This window comes from Cydia strobilella, chromosome 16, assembly GCF_947568885.1.
Source record: "Cydia strobilella chromosome 16, ilCydStro3.1, whole genome shotgun sequence".
Classification (NCBI taxonomy): Eukaryota; Metazoa; Arthropoda; class Insecta; order Lepidoptera; family Tortricidae; genus Cydia; species Cydia strobilella.
Genome location: NC_086056.1, coordinates 4,910,463 through 4,931,352, shown reverse-complemented (window position 1 = coordinate 4,931,352; position 20,890 = coordinate 4,910,463). Strand labels below are relative to the sequence as shown.

Sequence of the window (20,890 nt, the reverse complement as noted above, 5' to 3'; positions counted from 1 at the left end):
ATCGCTAGGTATAAATACCTACTTCGAATGTGCGGACTTTAATGTTATTTTTTTTCACAAGGGGTACACATAGCTGATGTAAGCGACGAAATCGCAAAAACGCTTGGCTGTTCTAACGCATTAGGTAGGTATGTATCCTATAGATTGGCTAAACGCTTTCTTTACGCGCATCTTTACAAGCCAACATTCCAAAAATATATTTACACGCTCTAAGACATTGATAATAAGGTCGAATAAATATTTTTTTAAGACGATTGCTTGTAAAGATTCAGATTCAGTCATCTAATGCGAAGCCGACGGCCGAGCTGCGGGAGTGCAGTGCTTCCAAGCGTTCTACCAAGTCAACTGTCTTGATAAGCGATAGTTTTTAAAGGCCAACACAGATATTGGATTGAATGGAGACCTTTTACATACAAGCGTTCTGCTCACCAACACGAATCGCAAATAAAATTCTAAACCGTGGTTGTAATTGTTTCACTTCGCTGTCGCTATTGTTGAAGTTTTTAATTTAAGCGCACGAATTTATCTATTCGTCTAAATTATTATAAATAAGTGTCGTTGGGTATTACAAAAAAGTGTATTTTTCATAATTTTCATAAACTAAGCACACTTTTGCCTAAAATGTCGTAACTGTACACTACGCATATGTGATACGCGGTTTATAAATAAACAAATAATTTGTGGATGGTTGTATCAATTATTATTTCTCCTTGTTCTGGGTTTGGTTGAGCACGGCGAAGTATGAATATGACGACCGTAGAATCTGAAAAGATGCAATCATCGATATGAAAGTTGGTGGTTTCGTATAAAATTTTTGCCTGATATTTGAGGTATTTTTTTCATCCCGTGTTTTTACAACCATCAGTCATATTTTGCTAGGTGAATATATAGGTCATTATACTATGGGACCAACTCCGAAATTGCGAAAAAAAAATCATATAATTTGGCTGATCAAATTTCGATGTTCTCTATGGGAGAACCAACATTTTTGTGCGATTTAGAAGCTGGTCTAATAGCAAAAAAGTTTCCGAGTATGACGACTATTACCTATAACCTCGGAAAATTTGGGTAAGGCCAAGGTTTTGAAAAAGAAAACCTTTGTGTATTTTATATCACGTAAAAAGTACTACCGCAACAAACGTTGGCCGGGAAAGCGGTATGTAGTGTCCAGCTTTGAAGATGATAGGCCGCTTCATACGCTCCATGGCCACCCAGAGCAGTCTTCGGAAACTATTGGACTGCTCGTGCCACGGGCACAAATACATCACTTCCCGGAGAAGCTCGCTCTGGAAATAAATACTTAATACTGTTACGAGTCAAATTAATTGGGTTTAGATGCATTTTGTGCTTAAATTAAACAAGAAAGACAAGAGAAGAGATTTAGGCCGGCCCAAGCACAACTAGCATATCTCATTGACGCAAGATAGTTTAATATACCAAGCTTTTTCTAATTAGTACTGTGCTAAAGTTATGATAGGGAAGGGATGTGTTATCTCGTGTAATTTCGCAGTTGTAGGCCGACAGTATCTCGCCGCAAGATAGACTACCCGTCTTTTACTAACTGTATGAATTAAAGGGGGACGGGTAGTCTATGTCGCGGCGAGATACTCTCGCGCCAATCATGTGCTAGCCCGGCAGGTCATGCTAGATGCACATGAGAAGATACTTGAACCAAGTAGTTAATGCGAGGGAAAATATTAGATAGCGTCGTCATGACATAAATATCAGGCCGTAGCAGAGAAAGCTCATCGAGTTAATGCGCTGTAATTTTATCAAGGACTCATTTTAACCACCTTCCTGACTTATGATAGTTATGATGATGATGTAACCCTGTTGCCTTAACCTAAGATTGACTTGAATAAAGATAATACTCGTATTGTAAGCTCGTTCCCGCACCAACAATAAAGGAAGAGCTGCGACAGCATCGTCACCATGTAGTTCAGCATCGAGATGAACTGCACGCTGCCTGGCGTTGTCTGCGGAACATCAAGACTAACATAAAATTATCATCGTATTCTTCGTGGTGCCGAGAATTTTTGTTAAAAAGCTTTTTCAATCCAGCAATTGTACAAGAAAAAACGGTGTCAAATAGCGAGGAATAAATAAAGGAATCGTAAAGCAGATCTAGGATACTTAAGCAAAAATGTAAAATTGTGGCCTAACGGCTGTAATGCGAAGTCCAATGATGCAGATGATAGCGACGCTCCCACTTAGCTGGAAGAATATGTTCGAGTGGTACGTGTCCTCTACCGACTCTATGAACCTGAAATATATCTTACAATGACATATTAATTACTGAAGAAACGATGAAAATAAGCCCAAGGTGATTTCTTAAAGAATTGAACTCTCTCTACCAAATCTCGTTTCATTTTTATGGCAGCATAATTGTTGAGTTCCATGAATCGGTCGGTAAATAGCTACATCAATTTTGATTAAAATAAACTTTACTTGTTGTAGTAAATTGTTTCAACTGAGATTACCCGTCATTACATGACTAATGACCAAAAGACGTTTATCGGAAAACATATGCTGCTGACCGTATCACCGCCTGGTGGTGCTTGAGACATTCCACGAACAAAACTTGATTCTCTTGGATGAGCTGCTCTCGATCTCGCTTCTTGAGCTTGCCTGACATTGGCACTCTTTTTATCTGCAAAATATACCTTCTTGTTTACTATCTCTACAATAAAGTCACAATTCTCAAAAAAACATTGATAATTTACACAAATTTTATCATCAGTTATAAAAATATTTATGCTACCGCTTTACCACACCATTTAATTGGAAGAAATAGCTTACTAAGCAATAGCCCTAGTCGCAGAAGATGGGTTTCCTTTCCGTTATGACAAGATTACTTCAATGGGCGACAGTGACGTCCATCCCAAGTGGCTTGTCTGCTCGTTAGCCGACAATTTCACTAATAAAACATAATTTAATACCACCATTGTATAACCTACACTTACCTGTTCTACTTTATCCATAATAATCTCCAGCTGCGCACACCCAAACATAATCATAGACAAAGCGACGCTATCAACTGCGATAAACAGGAATGCGCTGATGTAGATGGCCACCATCTGGTAAAAGTAGCCTAACTCGTACTGGGGAGACTTCTCGGGACCTACTGGCATCCTGCAAATACACTGCAATCATCACCTATTATATAAATTAAATGGAATCTCTCATAATTATTTTCGTGAAAAACCAAGCCGGTTGTAAAAAGGGCTTAGGGTCTCTGAATACAGAAAGCTCAAGACTATCTAGCGAATTTGCCCAGCTCATGCGGTATTCGAATTAAATTATTGATTGAGTAATGTAGTTAGCACAATACCGATCAGCATCTTGTAACAAGATGGCTCCAAGTCTCATTTTGCTTGCGTCTATATGAACATTGACCAGTGCATGAGAAAAAGCATATAGTAGATTCGATCTTCACGTCAGCTATGGCTAATCGTTCAATACAAAATATAATATTCTATACGCTTTGACGTACCAGATCAAAAAAGGAAAGATACGCTCTCCACCATTGCTGTCAACAATGGGCATAAGTCCCCACAAAGTACAAGTAGTCAGCGCACTTCCGAGGAAAAACAGGCACAGGCGTCTTATCATGATAGACTGATTTAGGAGACATCTGTTAATCAAAATCGGGATTAAGGACCGGATCGGCCAGGCCGCTGTTAAAAAATTGTTGCACCGTTTACACATCAGAAAGAATTTAAAAACGCAACGCATAAGACAAGAAATGGTTTATTTTTTAAGTTTAGTCACAATTGCTTTTGTAAAATACTGAAAAACTATGAAGTTACGCCCGTGAAGTTGAAAGTGAAATATATTATGTGAAGAATGAGTGGAAAACATCTCACCTAACATGTCTCTCGTTTTGCTCCTGAAAAATCTCCTCTTCCATAAAGCTCAAGAGAAAAACCAAGTTATTCTTATTGATCATAAACCTTGTAACTTTGTAGCACACGGACGCCTGTGTGAACAGCAGAAACGAAGCTTCTGTCACCGCGTCCATGTCTCCCCAAGCTAAAGCTATGTATATAAACTCGAAGAATACAAAGGAATATTGGGTGAACATAACTATGATGGCATAAGCGACGTATAAGGAGACGTAGTTGGCAGGTCGCAGCCATATTCCGAGGTATAAAAGGATGTTTCGGGGTCGGTTTAGGAAGATAGTTACATTGTTTACCGTGCTCACCGCCATGTTGAATGATGTGAGCTTGCGATGATTGTTTATGCGGCGATTTTATACGGTTTGAAGAACTATAGGGTGTTTTATGAATTCATTTATTGTTGATAGCCCAAATGCCAGAGTTAGATCTCATTGCTACTTAGTTGATTTTTCCATAAGCGCCATTACAGTAGGTTATGGAGCCAGGTTAAATTGGTCTCCATAAACAAACATATTTTGTGTATTTTCATCAATAAGTTCGGGCAACATCACGTCCAGGTTTTATGTTTTTCGGTCTTGTATAAATATAAACATTTTGTTATTATTGTTAATGGTTAAATATAAAATTTTTGGTATGATACCTAGTAAGCAGGTGTAAAGTTATTTAAATAGGTTGGTGGATTAGCTCGGCACACAACATACTGTATACGGAACAAACTTTAAACTTGGTTCAAAACTTCCAACTGTAATTCGATTTGTTTACAACTCCAAGGTGCGAATTAGCTACCTCGCTAATTGCAATTAAATTGACAAAGATTGATAATTATAAGCACAATTCTAATACTTGTAATAACAGTGTACAAATGACGAACTAATTGCTAGGCGATTAACAATTTATGAGTTTGATTTTTAAAAAAATGTGTGTATATGGAATGTGTTGTAAATGTATGTATTGTGTATGTAAATGTAATGTATGTGTATGTATGTAAATGTGTGTTGTAATGTATGTATGTATGTATGTATGCATGTGTAATATAATGTGTAATGTGTTGTAACTGTATGTATGTAATGATGTTTAAAAAATGCATGTATGTGTAAATGTAATGATGTGTGAGGATGTGTGTGACGCGTGTCTAATAAAAAATAATAATATGTCTTAATCAGCCAACTAAATAATTAATGTAAAAAGCAGTTAATTGAATGTTTAACTATGTTTATGTTATGTACGAAGAGCTACAGTTTGTAAGTGTGTTGTTTGTAGTTGTGTGTAATCTAGTTTTCAAATTCTACAACTTCGTTTCGACTGGCAGTTTGCTTTAATACAGCAAAATACGAATAGGACATGCGTAGAATCTGAAACAAAATAAATAAATAAGTAAAACGAACTATTCATCTGGTACTTACTTAAAAGAGAAAACCACAAGTTTTTATTAGCGCCCATGCGAATGAATGTTCTAAGGTGCGACCAAAAAGTCCATCTGGTAAGGCAGACGAGTGTTCGTTACTATCCCACAGTACAGTGTCATCTTTACTCAGGTGACAGGAGGGTGTCGTCTATTGGGCATTAGCGTGCTGAGCACTAGGAAGTTTACCTTAAATGCGTCACTAACGCGCTATTCGCGCGCTGCAAAGTTGACGTGTACAGTTAGCGACACTTTCGTAAATGTCGCACGTTCCTGGAGGCGCCATTGCCAGATCTAAATTAAATGCCCTTTATGAATATGCATCATCAGCCAGAATAGTTCCCTGGTCGGTCATCTATAATCCGTAATATTTAAGTCTACCTTTGTACCAGGAAAGCATAAGCATCAAGTAGTATAGATACCGCAACGAAGGTCTGTCGGGACAGCGTGACGTAACGCCCGGCGCGGAACTCCATCGGCTGGCCCAGACGCAGCATCGTGAACAGCAGAGCGCGCTTGAAGCGAACATCCTGCTCATACCAGCAGCATTCGTACACCACCGTGTGTAGCTCCGAACTCTGTCCATAACAGTATATTATGGTAGTTCGATGGTGGGTGGAGGGTGGAGGGAATGAAAAATTGCTGGTACAGCGTAAATGTGCCTATTTACGACCAACTTGGATCAATTTGTGTTAGTAACAGCATAGAGTAACTTATACTAGAGCGGTACTGTCATAGTACATTTTGTAATACCCAGTAAATTCACTGCCATCTGTCGACACACTTTAAAACTAAAAATGAAGATTTATAAAAATACGATAAAATGTATTTAAATATGGATAAATGATTTTTTTTATTTGCATTAATTATTTTTATGATTTTGACCCATGTTCTTTCACTGCATGATATGCGTTAAAATTGTTAAATAACAAACGAAACCGCCAGCGCCATCTATACGACAGTAGGCCAAAGCTAGTAGCGCCCTCTGAACGAGAATCAAATTTTCTTGATTTTCGAGGCACGTTTTTTTCCTTAGACTGTATCCATCTATTACGGAGTTATATCTATCTTTGGTAACAGTTTGTATCTTAAGGCTAATGTTAGTATAACTAATATACATAATTATTTACTGCATATAGCTAACTATACTACAATTCTTGTGTCTAATAAATAAATAATCAGATTTTCTCAAAAACCAGTTTAAAGAACATCTGCCTACTTATTCCTGGGCACATGAATCATGCCGCAGTTATTTATATACAGGCCATCAACCCTGTCCGCATTCATGGTCAGGATGCTGTTGGAGCTGGCCCGTACTCTGCGCACTAGGGACGTGGCTCGTTTGCGCATCGTGGTGTAGAAGCAGTCTACCCGCGCTTCCGCGAACATCCCTGACGCGCTACAGAATCTGGGCATCAGCACCCTGTACGCGTTGTTTAGACAAGGTTGTTGTGCAAAATATTAATCCGTCGATTGGGTGATGATAACATAACTAAAGTCAGAGTTGGGCGTTATTTAGATAATTTCTTATCTAGATAATTATTTCAAATAAGCTTTTTTATTTAGATAAATTATCTAGATGAAGATAACTGACCTCGTTTGTTAGGTATTGAAGTAAACTTATAATAATACATTTATATAGAATGTCACGTCGGGTCAAACAGTCACACTGACATTGCTCATAAAATCAGAAAATTATTGTTGCAATTTCATGCCCGACAACTTCTAGTTCTACATGACTGTACTACTGACATTCATCTTTTGTTTAAAATGCCAACTATAAGTTATCTAGATAAAAATGAAACTGATCTAGATAAATTGAAAATAACTAATGACGGATTATTCAGTTATTTAAAATAAAAGATGATTTAGTTATCTTTCCGATTATTTGTAAATAGATATTTTTTGCCCAACTCTGACTAATTAAGTATTATGAATTTATCCAATTCTTCAATACATCGCATTAGAACGCTCAAGGTTTGCGGAGGTGTATCAGGTGTAAATACGTACCGTAGCGGTGAGCTCGTGGCCGCTCCAGCAATAGACGAAGAGTTGGCTGATCATCACCAGCAGGTACATCACCACTGACATGAACTGGACACTCTTCCAGTCCACCTGTACATACGAACGCAACCCCATTAATTGAAAGAGGCTCCATTAGCTGTTTACAAAAAACTCGCAGTCGAGTTACGATTTCAAACTTTTTGCTTGTTATTAGGAATAGACAAAACGAAGTCAGGCCTCCTTCACTGGCTCAAGGCCACGCGCTATATGCCTACCGCTCGGCGTATCGTCGACGATACAACCGACAGAGGGCCGCCGAACGCCCGCCTGAGCGCTCGCACCGCACGTTATCCGCGCCTACGCTTCGAAATGCCGAAACCACGTAATTATTGTGCAGTAGATGGGTGTAAAAGTCAAAAAACAAAGGAAAATTTTGTCGTTTTTTTCATTTCCGAGAGACGAAGAAAGGTGAGTAGTATTTTAAATCTATCTTTATGAATTTTGGCATCATTTATTTCTTTGAACATAAGTAGGTAAATCGTAAATTAAGGAGTTTTTTGAGTCAGGTATTATAAGTGTTGTTTTTAAATATTTGATTGACTAATAAAAAATATGGTTGATTCGCAACATTCGTTTTATTACAATAATAACATAAGTACAACCCTAGCGCATTCTTACGATGCCGCGTTGGCACGTGACTTGCACGGCGAGCAAGGCAGTCTCGACTCTTTGTGCGCGTACTTATGGTATATTTCTTCTCGTCCGGAGCAGCAGGTATTATTATTAAGATTTTGTAGGCTATTATAGCGTAGGTATTTTCGCTTTTGAATGGGAATGATGTATCTGTTACGTAGTAACTATTTATTAATCTGTGGCGAAGTGAGCATAGAGCATACCACTACTATGCGTAAAGCTGACATGCAGATCATCCCGACGCTGCCACTGAGTTGAAAGAGCAAGTACGAGTGGTACGTGTCTTCCACCTGCTTGATGAACCTGAAAAACACACCTCTTAGCTAAACAGCACTTAAGATAATTGAAGCAACTTAAAACGCAAACAATACCGTTTATTACCAAGGACGCAAGTTGAGAGTTACTGTTACTTACTACTTACCTACTTAAGGCAAACCCCGGGTAATCTTATCTTATTCCGGGGACCGCGTCGGGCGGTTACTCACGCCGTCCACGCCTTTGCTTCTGATTCTGACAGAACTGCTTACTTGAGTATGGCTTGATGATGCGCCACACACTCGATCAGAACTTTGTAGTGCTCATTCAAAATGTTCTTGACGGTAATGGACCGGTTGACTCGTCGTTCTGCTATTCTTTTAACCTAGAAAATATTTTCACCATCAATCTTCATCATGAATTTACCAGAGCTGAAACTTAGAGACGGGCTGAAATGGGAACTACGTTTGTATAGAGAAGTGGTCGTCTCCCTTTCCTCTTAATGTTTTACCATCGACGTCCACGTGAACGATATGTTTTACCGTTGACATGGACGTAAAATACAAAAGTGCCCGTATATCATCTTACGTTCATAATCTTCTCCTTAATAATGTCAATCTCCGCGCACCCGAAGATGACCATGGAAAGACAGACACTGTCCACTCCGAAGTACATGAACGCGCTCATGGAGATGGTCATCAGTTGGAACAGAAAGCCGAGCTCGTACTGCGGCGAGTGTTCTGGACTGACCGGCATCCTGTTTTTAGAAACCAAACTGTTTATAGTATTCAGTGAGAACTATGTGAGTAGAAATTAATTAGGTATATAGTTGGTCAAGCAAATCTTGTCAGTAGAAAAAGGCGGCAAATTTAAAAAAATGTAGGCGCGGCATATCGTCCCATAGAAAATTTGACTTTCGCGCCTTTTTCTACTGACAAGATTTGCTTGACCAACTATTATCTCATTTCAAACATAGGCAGAGAGAATCATACTGTGTTTGTCTTTTTGTCTTGCGCTAGCACTAGCACCCAAAAGAAAAGTAGTAATTTCCCCTCACTAGCTCGGAAAGTTGTCTTTTATCGTTCAATACAAGCGGGGAAAAACGCGTTTTATCAACTAGTGGGGAAAGTAATTTGACCTTGGATGGAGCGTGTTTAAGTAGCTTGACAAATAACAAAACGTAAATCGTTTATGATAATGATTCGTTCGATATTATTTATCATTAAATAAATGGTTTGAGAATCTAATGAAAAATACCAAATTTAGCTTTATTTAATGATTTTAAGTCATAAACCTTAAAATTCCATAAGAAACGTTTGTTTTTTTATAATGATGTTAAATATAATTCTGAACGCACAAGTTGAGTCGATGCAATTTCAAAACGCATCGTTGACATTTCATACGTCAGCAATGTCAACATTGTCAACAATTTTTTTACTAAAAAACTTTTCTCACCGACTCGCGTAAAAATACACAACTTCCAGAGTTTTCTGTTATAATATCGTAAAGAAATTAGTGATTCCAGTGATGAAGATTGTAACACTTTGCAGTCTGCTCCAAGTGTTTTAATTGGAGTTAAACGCTCAGTCTGTAGATATTTGGTAGGAGAAATTGTTACATGTTTATTTGACGAAAACTCAGTAATTCATATCTATTTACCTCGGTTATATGGTAAATACTTCTTGGGCAAGACTCATACTATTCATTTTAAACCTTTTTCATTTGCTTTTAGCTATATTTCGAACATAAAACTTACCTTGACGGTGAGATAAATCATACAACTCAACATTTGTACTCCTGCGCATATTTCTCGTTCCGGCCAAGAATTATAGCCCGGACACTCCGTTTGTCCGACGGCACTTATATTTGGTATTGAAATGGTTCCTCTCCACTATTAGTTTTGGTTAAAAACACAAAATTTGGGAACAAATAAACAAACTACATTTGGAGTTCATGTCGACTTGACAGCAATGACAAGTGACATGTACGTTTGTATCTGTATTTCAAGATGGCGGTCGATGAAGTGTGGTAGCCACACTCGTTGGTAAAATAACATAATCATTGCCTTTATAAACTTTCTATTTGGAAATGTTGTCCATATTTTTGGCTTTCTAAATATATAATTATTTCCATGTTTGAGGTTGATGAAGTTTCTGGTTTTGTTAGTACATTCATTTGGTAAGAGCGAGTGTGTGTCGCGGGCATACGTCATTCGATGCATTCACTCAGAAATGTGTCAGTCAGAATGAACTTGCATTTGTCGAGTCATTTGCTCATTTGCTGTTCAATTGGAGAATTGGAAGCATCTTGACATTAAAGGTCGGTGCGTTCTGCCAAAATGGAGGTGAGTAGCTTTGTCTGAAGAAATCTAAACTCAGTTCTTTTTCTTTTTGTGTGATTAGTGCGTATAGTGATAAAATGTATTCTTGTTACAGCGTGATGTGTAAAACAAGGTGTTTTAATCGCCCAACCCCGTTGTAGCAAGCGGGGATTCATTTTGTGATTTCGTCGTACATGTGGTATGTATTCTTGTGAAATCATTATCGATGTGGACGAGGGAACATTTAGTTTGTTTAACAAGTGTCTAACTACGTTGTCGTAAACGATTTCAGCTGCCCGTCTCGAGAATGCCGATCGAAGCCGAGGGGGAGAAGCACGTGTTCCCGGCGCTTCTATAGAAACCGGGGAAATAAACCCGTAAGTACAACTAGACACGTACACACACCTTTTGGTTAAGCATTTTGCCTTGAGAAGTGAATCCTAAATAAATAAAATTAAAATCTAATATTTTGAAATAAATTAGTTTTTGACTGAGAATTTTGTTCTCAGGGTTTTTGGACTTTCTGGAATTTTTGGAATTTCTGGACTTTCTAGTCATGGCGGTAGTTACACATCCCGTCGCAAGCCTTGAGCAGGGTGGCTAGTTCCCGGCTCATATCCTGGAGGCACTACAAGATCTCGGATGAATAGTGTTTCGAGTTACGTATGAGTACCATATATTAGTAGTTGGGTTTGATGGGATCGATACTACTCCCTGTACGAAAACGTACTAGTGATAGCTGTTAATTTATACACCTGGTGGGGACGTTGTAGCAGCGTACTCCCAGATGCCTGGTGACCGAGCGAGGTGACCTTTTATTATTATTATGTCTGGCCAACTTTATGAAGTAGATTAAGGCGAATGTAAAGAAGGCAATGTATATATCTACCTAGTTAATGGTTTCCAACCTCGCTCATGTCTACGCCTGTAGTAAATTAATTATTATTTTATATTAATAGCACAGACAATAGTACCTTAAGCCTCTCTTAAATTTAATATTGTAATCGGTATAACAATTTCGTGTATTTGCTAAGAAGAAGAATACAGTGTATATTTTAAGTAACTTGCCTTTTCATTTGGAACCTGTCATGCGTTTGCTGGAAACTTCAATCCAGGGCGTCCTCTTTTAAAATACTGGATTGAAGTCTCTACTCCAAAGTGGCCTGAACCTCGACCCTGTTCACATGCTCATCTAGCCGTAGGTATATTTCATAATTTTGAGTATTTTTAAATTTAAATTATATTAATAATTGTGGCCTTGCTCACAACAGTTCTGTGACACCTCAATCCCCGGGTCATAGACATTTCAGTGGCGTGCCCAACGTATGGCCTTTGGAGCGTGACAATTCCAAGTGAACTTAAATAATTAATTATAAATTTAATCTAATTAAACTAAAACTAAGACTTATGCTACTTATGTTAAATGATTAGCGGTACTTAAACTGAGAAAGAGTGACAGTAACTCTTAATGAATGATTAAAAAGGTTAGAATCTTATCAAATTTTAACTTAACTTGAAAAACTACAAATAATCAACTGAAATTATCTTTCTTGATATTCTGATATTACATTTAACTATTAAAAATGGACTTTCTTGAGGCAGGGTGCAAAATAGCACACCTACATAAAGATGAAATAACACATGAGTTAGCGATTCGCAAACTTCCGATCAATCCTGTATCGCGCAGACCTAGCTTATGCCAGGCGTTACAACAAACAGCTGATCTTGCTAAAAAGGGTAGCTTAAAATTCCAGGATCTCACTCCGAGTGATCCCGATTCCGAATTAGCAATTTGTCAACAAAAGGTTGGGGTTCTCCTGATAGAATCCGAAGTAACTGAGGATTTGTCTGCGTCCACTGTAAATAGATTGATTTCTAGAGGCAAGTATCTGTTATGTCGTATATCTCGCTTGTCGCAAAAATCCGGAGAGGTTCAATTATTAAAGGCCAAGATTAATACTATGATGGAACGGTTGGGTGATCAAGATCCTCCAGCATCATCATCTGATTCCGAAGATGAAAATCATTCCGCTATCGAAACCCGAGTAGTTAGGGAGGTAGTGTATAAACCGGAAAAGACTTTTAACATAAACTCGTTGAACTTGAAATTTAGGGGTGACTCTTGCGTTCGGTTGTTTCTGTCACGACTTGAGGAGTTACGGGATGCCCGAAGAATTTCAGAGAATAGAATATATAGAGGGTTTCCTGAAATTCTCGAGGGTCCGGCGTTATCGTGGTTCCGGTCACAACGAACGAAGCTCTCGTCTTATAAAGAGGTCATCGCCGCTTTAAGGGAAGAATTCGATATTCCGGATTTGGATCATCAATTATTACAAGAGATTCGTGCTAGGACACAAGCTAAGTCAGAGACCATAGTGTACTTCGTTTCAACGGTACTAGGGATGTACGAACGTCTTTCTAAAGAGGTTCCGGAGCAGGAACAGTTAGACACAATGATGCGCAACATCCGTCCTGAATATTCGAAAGATTTGGCGTTGCATGACGTGCAGTCAATTCAGCAGCTGAAAAAGCTCTGCAAACGCATAGAGTTAGCTCAAGTCAGAGCCAAACAATTTCGTGAACCGGATTTGTCAAATAAGGGTGGAAATTTTTCCTCGAATATTCCTAAGAAAGGTGTAGAATATCGTCAGGGGGCGTACCCTTCGCGCTCACCTAATTCTTCAAAAGCTTTTGTTGCCGCTGCCGCACAAAGCTCTTCTAATGTACAATGTTTCCGGTGTGGTAGAGTCAACCACGCTACTAGGTCATGTAGGGTCTCTCAAGAGATCGTTTGTTTCAGGTGTGGAGAAAAAGGAGTTCGTACTCCGGAGTGTTCAAAATGTAACTCTCTTCCAAAAAACTAAATAGGGTCTTTTCTGCCAGTAATAAATGTCGATCTTCTGCTCCCTGCCGTGCTGAAAAGACAATCTTCTTTAATCCTCCTAAGGGAGACAATAGAGTATATGCTTTATTAAACATACTCAACTTAAATTTTAAGGCGTTGTTAGATTGTGGAGCCAGTGTTAGTTTCCTGGGTCACAACAGCCATTTAGTATTCGCCACAGGTGGGATACCAATTCAAAAACATACAAAACCTGTTATGGTTAACGTTGCGGACGATCATCGTATCGTATCTACTGAATACATGATTTTACCTGTAAACTATAAAGGTCAAGTTAAACTTATTCATTTTAATATTCAACCGGAGATCGCTACTCCGATGGTACTTGGTTTAAACTTTTGGAGAGCCTATGGCTTAGCTCCAGGCCTCATTACTAATGTAGAGAAGACTGATTCTCATTATATAGCTAGTCTTGACGTTTTACCGTCAGAGACCGGACTAAATACTTATGACTCGTTATCTGCTGAACAGAAATCCCAATTTGAGGATACTAAATCTCTTTTTGATCAAATTGATACTGATAAGGTTGGGTTGGGAAAGACCCACTTAATTGAACATGTTATAAATACTGGGGATACTCCCCCTATAAAACAAAAATATTATCGACTTAGTCCATATAAACAAGCTGCCTTAGCAAAGGAAGTTGATCGCATGCTTAAAGAGGGAATCGTTGAACCTTCTCACTCTCCTTGGAACTCTCCCGTCGTTATGGTAGAAAAACCTAACGGGGATTTAAGACTTTGTTTAGACAGTAGAAAAGTAAATGCAGTTTCAAAATCTGATGCTTATCCTGTGCCACACGTTCAGTATATTCTGGATAATTTACGCGATGCGAAATTTCTTACTTCTCTTGATTTGAGTGCGGCATATCATCAGATCCCTCTTAGTGAAGACTCCAAGGAGAAAACTAGTTTTACCGTACCAGGGAAAGGATTATTCCACTACAATAGAATGTGTTTTGGTTTGGTAGGCGCTTCTGCGACTATGCAACGTTTGATGGATAATCTCTTTACTTCCCATTTTGATCATAAAGTTTTCTGTTATATTGATGACATAATTATTTGCACTTCTGATTTTGATGAACATATAAGGTTGTTGAGAGCAGTTTTTGAAAAACTGAAAGCAGCCAATTTAACTATTAATATGAAAAAATCGTCCTTCTGTAGGAGTGAACTTAAATACCTGGGGTATTTAGTTGATAGATACGGTCTAAGAACTGATCCTGCTAAAATTGATGTAATCTTAAATTTTCCTACTCCTAAAGATGCTAAGGATATTAAACGTTTTCTAGGAATGTGCGGGTGGTACCGGCGTTTCATAAATAACTTCGCTAAAATAGCTCGACCCTTATCTCGCTTAACGAGTAAGAAGGTAAAATTTGAATGGACAGATGAAGTTAACGATTCTTTCAACATACTTAAGTCTGCCTTAGTATCTTCTCCTATTCTTAAATGCCCCAATTTTAAAGAAAGCTTCTATATTCATACAGATGCATCTTCTTACGCTGTCGGCGCGGTTTTGACACAATCGTATCAGGGGATAGATCATCCCATAGCGTATTGCAGCCGTACTCTTAACCAACCAGAGACGAACTATTCGGCTACCGAGCGCGAACTCTTAGCTGTGATTTATGGTCTCGAGCAATATCGAGCATATGTAGAAGGTAGAAAGTGTTATATTGTAACGGACCATGCATCTTTAAAATGGTTCCAAAACTTAAAAAACCCTACAGGACGTTTAAATCGATGGGCGTGTAGATTGAGTCAATATAACTTTGAAATAATTCATCGGAAGGGCAAAGAACATGTCATACCGGACTGTCTCTCGCGTATACATGTCAGTTCTATAAATTCTGTGACTATTCAGGATCCATGGTATCTTGATGTATATAAAAAGGTATCTGAAAAACCTTCTCTCTTTCCCAACTTTAAAATTGAAAATGATAAACTTTTCCGTTACTCTAAGAATAAGTACCGTCTGACAGCTCAATTTGACTGGAAGCTGGTACTCCCTTATGAGCACCGAAATGAAATATTAAATAAGTATCATGATGATCCTACTGCTGGTCACTTTGGTGTGGCTAAAACCCATTCCAAAGTAGTTGACTTATATTATTGGCCTACTTTGTTTCAAGACGTCAAAGAATACGTAGACTCTTGTGAAATATGCAAAACATATAAGCCTGTTAATCTAGCTCGTCCTGGTTTAATGGGTAATCCACGACGTATATCGTCACCAGGCGAAGCAATATCTTGTGACATTCTTGGTCCTTTTCCTCCATCTTATCTAAGGAATCAGTATCTTTTTGTATGTGCTGATTACTTTAGTAAGTATGTGACTTTGTTTCCACTACGCACCATAACTGCGAAAGCTATAGTTAAGTGCATGGAAAAAGGAATATTCCTTGTACATGGGGTTCCTAAATATATATTCTGCGACAATGGCGTTCAATTTATTTCTAAAGATTTTCGAGACTTAATGTCCAAATATGATGTCCCTCATATTTTCTATAACCCTAGATATCATCCTCAGACGAATCAGACGGAACGAGTGAACCGTGAACTAGTGAGAACTATTGCCTCGTACGTGCGTTCTGATCACCGTAACTGGGATAAGAACGTAGCGGAAATTCAGTGTGCCTTAAATACAGCTCGTCACGAAGTCACTAAAGAGACACCGTACTTTCTAACACATGGTCGTCAAATGATTCTAGACGGTTCTCTTTATAATAGCGAAGGTCCCATAGAACAAAACGCGCTCGAACTAGATACCAGTGGTACTTTTTCAGAGAAACTTAAAGAGCTCAAATCTGTATTTCAAAAAGTGCGTAGCTTGTTGACTGCCTCACATGAACGTAATGCTAGGTATTACAACATGAGGAAGCGTCACGTAGAATTAAAAGAAGGGCAAATCGTTTATAAAAGATGTTTCCCATTGTCAAATGCAGCTAAACATTTCTCAGCTAAATTAGCTCCCCGATACGACAAGTGTGTCGTCCATAAAAAATTGAGTCCTCTAGTGTACTCCTTAAAATCCTTAGAAGGAAAACTTCTGGGTAACTTTCATATAAAGGATATTGTTCGACCCGGTGAAGCCGAGCCGTCCTCGTAGCGGTACTCGTCTGTACGCCCATTGGACAAATACCTAAAATTCAATTATCCTCGGTGATACTTGATATTAGAACCTACTCTCTGAGCTGAACGAAGCCTGTCGCAAGCTCGTTTTCCTCTGATATGGTAGTCGTTCCCTATAATTTGAATTCTATATATATTGGTATCGGATGCATACGAACCAAACTGTTCTTTATTATGTTCTTATAAAGACATAACCTTGAATTAAACTTATGTAATCTGAATAAACTACAGAAACTTATTTACATACAAACCCTTAAATGGGACTACTTGCTATGACGATATTAAATCTATAAAGGGACTGCGTTCTCCTATACTTTGTACATTGAAAGAACTTCTGTTCGTGAAATAGGAATTGTGTGATAGCTGGGTAGTAGCTTTTTACATAGTTCCACCATTGTCAGTGATAGGCAATTTCTTTAATAAAGGGAAAGTTTGTTAGTGTTGCCATCTTTGACATTTTCTTTTAGATTTAGGTTTAGATAAGCGCGCATTAGGATTAAGGAGATACGTATCAAAAGTAGTAGTAGTATTTGTCTGGTTGAAGCTGCAGATTCACCAAGTCATAGGTTTAAGGTTTATCGTAAGGTTAGTATTTCTTTACAGATTATCAGTGTTTTCTTAGTTAAGGTGTTTATTTCGTGATAGGCTTAGTTTATAAAAAAAAAAAATTTTTGTTTCAAAAAATTTTTTTTAACCCAACTAAAGATGAACTGTAACACTTTGCAGTCTGCTCCAAGTGTTTTAATTGGAGTTAAACGCTCAGTCTGTAGATATTTGGTAGGAGAAATTGTTACATGTTTATTTGACGAAAACTCAGTAATTCATATCTATTTACCTCGGTTATATGGTAAATACTTCTTGGGCAAGACTCATACTATTCATTTTAAACCTTTTTCATTTGCTTTTAGCTATATTTCGAACATAAAACTTACCTTGACGGTGAGATAAATCATACAACTCAACATTTGTACTCCTGCGCATATTTCTCGTTCCGGCAAAGAATTATAGCCCGGACACTCCGTTTGTCCGACGGCACTTATATTTGGTATTGAAATGGTTCCTCTCCACTATTAGTTTTGGTTAAAAACACAAAATTTGGGAACAAATAAACAAACTACATTTGGAGTTCATGTCGACTTGACAGCAATGACAAGTGACATGTACGTTTGTATCTGTATTTCAAGATGGCGGTCGATGAAGTGTGGTAGCCACACTCGTTGGTAAAATAACATAATCATTGCCTTTATAAACTTTCTATTTGGAAATGTTGTCCATATTTTTGGCTTTCTAAATATATAATTATTTCCATGTTTGAGGTTGATGAAGTTTCTGGTTTTGTTAGTACATTCATTTGGTAAGAGCGAGTGTGTGTCGCGGGCATACGTCATTCGATGCATTCACTCAGAAATGTGTCAGTCAGAATGAACTTGCATTTGTCGAGTCATTTGCTCATTTGCTGTTCAATTGGAGAATTGGAAGCATCTTGACATTAAAGGTCGGTGCGTTCTGCCAAAATGGAGGTGAGTAGCTTTGTCTGAAGAAATCTAAACTCAGTTCTTTTTCTTTTTGTGTGATTAGTGCGTATAGTGATAAAATGTATTCTTGTTACAGCGTGATGTGTAAAACAAGGTGTTTTAATCGCCCAACCCCGTTGTAGCAAGCGGGGATTCATTTTGTGATTTCGTCGTACATGTGGTATGTATTCTTGTGAAATCATTATCGATGTGGACGAGGGAACATTTAGTTTGTTTAACAAGTGTCTAACTACGTTGTCGTAAACGATTTCAGCTGCCCGTCTCGAGAATGCCGATCGAAGCCGAGGGGGAGAAGCACGTGTTCCCGGCGCTTCTATAGAAACCGGGGAAATAAACCCGTAAGTACAACTAGACACGTACACACACCTTTTGGTTAAGCATTTTGCCTTGAGAAGTGAATCCTAAATAAATAAAATTAAAATCTAATATTTTGAAATAAATTAGTTTTTGACTGAGAATTTTGTTCTCAGGGTTTTTGGACTTTCTGGAATTTTTGGAATTTCTGGACTTTCTAGTCATGGCGGTAGTTACACATCCCGTCGCAAGCCTTGAGCAGGGTGGCTAGTTCCCGGCTCATATCCTGGAGGCACTACAAGATCTCGGATGAATAGTGTTTCGAGTTACGTATGAGTACCATATATTAGTAGTTGGGTTTGATGGGATCGATACTACTCCCTGTACGAAAACGTACTAGTGATAGCTGTTAATTTATACACCTGGTGGGGACGTTGTAGCAGCGTACTCCCAGATGCCTGGTGACCGAGCGAGGTGACCTTTTATTATTATTATGTCTGGCCAACTTTATGAAGTAGATTAAGGCGAATGTAAAGAAGGCAATGTATATATCTACCTAGTTAATGGTTTCCAACCTCGCTCATGTCTACGCCTGTAGTAAATTAATTATTATTTTATATTAATAGCACAGACAATAGTACCTTAAGCCTCTCTTAAATTTAATATTGTAATCGGTATAACAATTTCGTGTATTTGCTAAGAAGAAGAATACAGTGTATATTTTAAGTAACTTGCCTTTTCATTTGGAACCTGTCATGCGTTTGCTGGAAACTTCAATCCAGGGCGTCCTCTTTTAAAATACTGGATTGAAGTCTCTACTCCAAAGTGGCCTGAACCTCGACCCTGTTCACATGCTCATCTAGCCGTAGGTATATTTCATAATTTTGAGTATTTTTAAATTTAAATTATATTAATAATTGTGGCCTTGCTCACAACAGTTCTGTGACACCTCAATCCCCGGGTCATAGACATTTCAAGATGATCTAACGCCTGTGGATGTTGCATTTTCCTCGCTATAGTGAGGTGAAAAGTTTTGTGTTATACACGGGCGCAAATGTATTTTACTTCTCGTGTGTTGAAACACTCGCGGGTAAAATACAACTTTGCACCCTTGTATAACAAATAACTATTTCCTGGTTCTTACTGACTGAAGTTGTGTTTGTCAGACTATAGGTACTTATCCGAAATGAATCAATCACTACACGCAGTAATACAAAATTTTAACAAAATAATATCTTCTGATCCTGTTACGGAAAATAGAGGCTGATTTCTAGTTAACTTTATCAGCCCGACGTCTGTGCCTAATGGGTGTCCCCATTGGCAATCGGGAATTCATTTCGATTTTCGGGGATTCTTTAGGATTATGGATTCAAGTAAAAATATCTATAAAAACTTACCACATTATAAACGGAAAAATTCTATTAGCATCATCGAACAGTGGTCTAAGAGCGAACACGCTACAGGTAGTCTGAGAGCTGACCATAAATCCTAACAGCAGTCTCTTGATCCTTGAAGCCTGCCGCTTCAAGATCCTGAAGAACAATCACATTGCAGTTTTAAGATATACTTTGACCGTGTCTATTAAATTTATCGTATCATTTTCAAATTGACATTTGGTAGTTTCTAAAACCAATTTGAGCTATAAAATCACGATACCCCCTTTGTCCAGAAAGTAATAATATTATTACCCACAGCTATCAGTATTTAATTTATCACGTTTCTATGTACTGTCTGCTAACTTGAGTAGGTAAGTAAGTAAGTAGTAGTTTAATACAAAGTCGACTTACTTATCGTGCCCCTCAGTTTGAGGCATAAAAATATCAGAATTCATCTGAGCCAGGAGTTCTCTGAAAGATTCCATATTAACATGAAACACGGTGACCTTAAAGCACAGACAAGCCTGCGTGAAGAGCAGGACAGACGATTGAGAGACCTCCTCGAGGTCCCCCAATACTTGACACATGTAGATGATTTGAAATACAAGGAAAGTATATTGCAAGGACAGCATGAAAAACCTATAGCATTTACGCATAATAGACTCGTTTGGAGGAGGCATCCAAACCCCTAAAAAGGACATTACAAATTTGGCCCTGCTCAAATACAAATCTCCGATATTTATTTTACTTTTAACCATTATTGAAAAGACTGTAAATGTCCGAGGCTAATTTCAAAATGCCATAATATTTTACAACTGGTAAGAAAATTGGAAAATTACCGATAAGTACTAAGCCACTTAAGTCAGGTCATAAGTTCTGTCACAAAGGTTTTGACTGAGAAAATGTATTACAAAGATTTTAATAAAAAAAAGTTTACAATGATTTGAAAGCTTGTTTTATACTTATCAAAATGTTATACAATAAAATTAGTATAATTAAGTAGTTAAAAATTTAGATCGTGACTTTATTTAATTGCTACTTGTTTATAATATTGTCTTCGGTTACCGCGATAG

General features: G+C 38.0%; 1 pseudogene; it reads right to left on the bottom strand.

Moving 5' to 3' along the window:
* Positions 1-266: 266 nt before the first annotated feature.
* LOC134748486 (uncharacterized) lies at positions 267-20,577 on the bottom strand (annotated as a pseudogene).
* Positions 20,578-20,890: the final 313 nt, after the last annotated feature.